The sequence below is a fragment of the Oncorhynchus kisutch genome, linkage group LG17 (genome assembly GCF_002021735.2).
Source record: "Oncorhynchus kisutch isolate 150728-3 linkage group LG17, Okis_V2, whole genome shotgun sequence".
NCBI classification, from domain to species: Eukaryota; Metazoa; Chordata; class Actinopteri; order Salmoniformes; family Salmonidae; genus Oncorhynchus; species Oncorhynchus kisutch.
Window position 1 is genome coordinate 5,006,941 of NC_034190.2, and position 3,994 is coordinate 5,010,934.

Genomic DNA, 3,994 nt, shown 5'->3' on the forward strand with positions numbered 1-3,994 from the left:
ATGACAACTGGACAGAGTAAGAGTAAAGAACATTAACAGGCTTCTCTCTCTCTCTCTCTGTGTGTGGTGTTAGTTGGAAGACCAGATCTGGTGGTAAATTCCCCAGTAGACTCACACTGTGCTGGTGGTTAAATGATTCTGATTCACTCTAAGGCACACACATGTTTGCATGCAAGCAAGCATGTGCAAACACACACACACACACACGTTCGCAAGCATGTGCAAACACACATATGCGCACATACATACAGTACATACACACAGCCTTCAGAAAGTATTCATACCCCTGGACATATTCCACATTTTGTTGTTACAGGCCTTGAATTCAAAATGGAGTCTCACCCATCTACACACATCGATCATGACAAAGTTTTTGCATATTTATTGAAAATGGAATACAGAAATATCAGAAGTATTCAAACCCCCTAGTTCATATTTTGTAGAAGCACCTTTGGCAGGGATACCACCTGTGAGTCTTTCTGGGTAAGTCTCGAAGAGCTGTGAGTCTTTCTGGGTAAGTCTCGAAGAGCTGTGAGTCTTTCTGGGTAAGTCTCTAAGAGCTGAGAGTCTTTCTGGGTAAGTCTCGAAGAGCTGTGAGTCTTTCTGGGTAAGTCTCGAAGAGCTGTGAGTCTTTCTGGGTAAGTCTCGAAGAATTCTGCACACCTGAATTGATATTTGCACATTATTCTTTGAAAAATTTGTCAAGCTCTGTCACATTGGTTGTTGATCATTTCTAGACAACCATTTTCTAGTCTTGTTTTAGATTTTCAAGCCGATGTAAGTCTAAACTGTAACTAGGCCACTCAGGAACATTCAATGCTGTCTTCTAAGCAACTCCTGTGTATATTTGGCCTTGTGTTTTAGGTTATTGTCCTGCTGCAAGGTGGTGTATCTCCCAGTGTCTGGTGGAAAGCAAAGTGAACCAGGTCTTCTAGGATTTTGCCAGTGCTTAGCTCTCTTCTGTTTATTTTCATCCTAAAAAAAACTCCCTAGTTCTTGCTGATGACAAGCATACCCATAACATGATGTAGCCACCACATGCTTGAAAATATAAAGAGTGGTACTCAGTGATGTGTCCCAAAAATTATTATTTGTAGTCAGGACAAAAACTATTTTTTATTTATTCATTTTTTTATTTCACCTTTATTTAACCAGGTAGGCCAGTTGAGAACACCTTTATTTAACCAGGTAGGCCAGTTGAGAACACCTTTATTTAACCAGGTAGGCCAGTTGAGAACACCTTTATTTAACCAGGCAGGCCAGTTGAAAACAAGCTCTCATTTGCAACTGTGACCTGGCCAAGATAAAAGCAAAGCACTGTGACACAGACAACAACACAGAGTTAAACATGGAATAAACAATAAACAAGCCAAAAACACAATAAACTAGTCAATGACACAGTAGAAAAAAGAAAGTCTATATACAGTGTTTGCAAAAGGCATGAGGAGGTAGACAATAAATAGGCCATGGAGAGAATGATTACAATTTAGCAGATTAACACTGGAGTGGTACATGAGCAGATGAACATGTGCAGGTAGAGATACTGGTGGCAAAAGAGCAGAAAAGTAAATAAAATAAAAACAGTATGGGGATGAGGTAGGTAAATTGGGTGGGCTATATACCGATGGACTATGTACAGTTGCAGCGATCGGTTAGCTGCTCAGATAGCAGATGTTTAAAGTTGGTGAGGAAAATAAAAGTCTCCAACTTCAGAGATTTTTGCAATTCGTTCCAGTCACTGGCAGCAGAGAACTGGAAGGAAAGGCGGCCAAATGAGGTGTTGGCTTTGGGGGTGACCAGTGAGATATACCTGCTGGGACGTGTGCTACAGGTGGGTGTTGTTATCGTGATCAGTGAACTGAGATAAGGCGGAGCTTTAGGTGGAGCATAGACTTATAGATGACCTGGAGCCAGTGGGTCTGGCGACGAATATGTAGCGAGGGTCAGCTGACTAGAACATACAGGTCGCAGTGGTGCGTGGTATAAGGTGATTTGGTAACAAAACGGATAGCAATATGATAGACTGCATCCAGGATGCTGAGTAGAGTGTTGGAAACTATTTTGTAGATGACATTGCCAAAGTCGAGGATCGGTAGGATAGTCAGTTCTACTAGGGTAAGTTTGGCGGCGTGAGTGAAGGAGGCTTAGTTGCAAAATAGAAAGCCAATTCTAGATTAGATTTTAGATTGGAGATGTTTAATATGAGTCTGGAAGGAGAGTTTACAGTCTAGCCAGACACCTAGGTATTCCACATATTCTAGGTCGGAATCGTCCAGGGATCACCAGCTAGTCGGGCTGGTGGGTGCGGGCAGCGAACGGTTGAAAAGCATGCATTTGGTTTTACTAATGTTTAAGAGCAGTTGGAGGACACGGAAGGAGTGTTGTATGGCATTGAAGCTCGTTTGGAGATTAGTTAGCACAGTTTCCAAGGAAGGGACAGAAGTATACAGAATGGTGTCGTCTGCGTAGAGGTGGATCAGGGAATTGCCCGCAGCAAGAGCGACATCATTGATATTTACAGAGAAAAGAGTCGGCCCGAGAATTGAACCCTGTGGCACCCCCATAGAGACTGCCAGAGGTCCGGACAAAATGACCTCTGATTTGACACACTGAACTCTGTCTGCAAAGTAGTTGGTGAACCAGGCGAGGCAGTCATTAGAAAAACCAAGGCTATTGAGTCTGCCGATAAGAATATGGTGATTGACGAGTCGAAAGCCTTGGCCAGGTCGATGAAGACGGCTGCACAGTACTGTCTTTTATCGATGGTGGTTATGATATCGTTTAGTACCTTGAGCGTGGCTGAGGTGCACCCGTGACCGGCTCGGAAGCCGGATTGCACAGCGAAGAAGGTACGGTGAGATTCGAAATGGTCAGTGATCTGTTTATTAAGTTGGCTTTCGAAGACTTTAGAGAGGCAGGGCAGGATGGATATAGGTCTGTAACAGTTTGGGTCTAGGGCGTCACCCCTTTTGAAGAGGGGGATGACGGTGGCAGCTTTCCAATCTTTAGGGATATCGGATGATACGAAAGGGAGGTTGAACAGGCTGGTAATAGGGGTTGCAACAATGGTGGCGGATAGTTTTAGAAAGAGAGGGTCCAGATTGTCTAGCCCAGCTGATTTGTACAGGTCCAGGTTTTGCAGCTCTTTCAGAACATCTGCTGTCTGGATTTGGGTGAAGGAGAAGCCGGGGAGGCTTGGGCGAGTAGCTGGGGGGGGGGGGGGTGACAGTGTTATTAGTGGTGACAGTGTTACCTAGCCTTAGTGCAGCGGGCAGCTGGGAGGAGGTGCTCTTGTTCTCCATGGACTTTACAGTGTCCCAAAACTTTTTGGAGTTAGAGCTACAGGATGCAAATTTCTGCTTGAAAAAGCTGGCCTTTGCTTTCCTGACTGACTGGTTGTGTTTGGTTCCGGACTTCCCTGAACAGTTGCATATCGTGGGGACTATTCGATGCTATTGCAGTCCGCCACAGGATGTTTTTGTGCTGGTCAAGGGCGGTCAAGGGCAGTCAGGTCTGGAGTGAACCAAGGGCTATATCTGTTTTTAGTTCTGCACTTTTTGAACGGGGCGTGCTTATCTAAGATGGTGAGGAAATTACTTTTATAGAGCAACCAGGCATCCTCAACTGACGGGATGAGGTCAATATCCTTCCAGGATACCCGGGCCAGGTTGATTAGAAAGGCCTGCTCACAGAAGTGTTTTAGGGAGCGTTTGACAGTGATGAGGGGTGGTCGTTTGACCGTCTGACAGTCGAAAACTTTGCAAATATACAACTGCCATCTAGTGGTCAAAATCTAAATCGCACCTGGGCTGGAATAATACATTATGGCCTTTCTCTTGCATTTCAAAGATGATGGTATAAAAAAATATATATATATTTCGTTATATTATCTTTTACCAGATCTAATGTGTTATATTCTCCTACATTCCTTTCACATTTCCACAAACTTCAAAGTGGTTCCTTTGAAATGGTACCAATAATTTGCATATCCTTG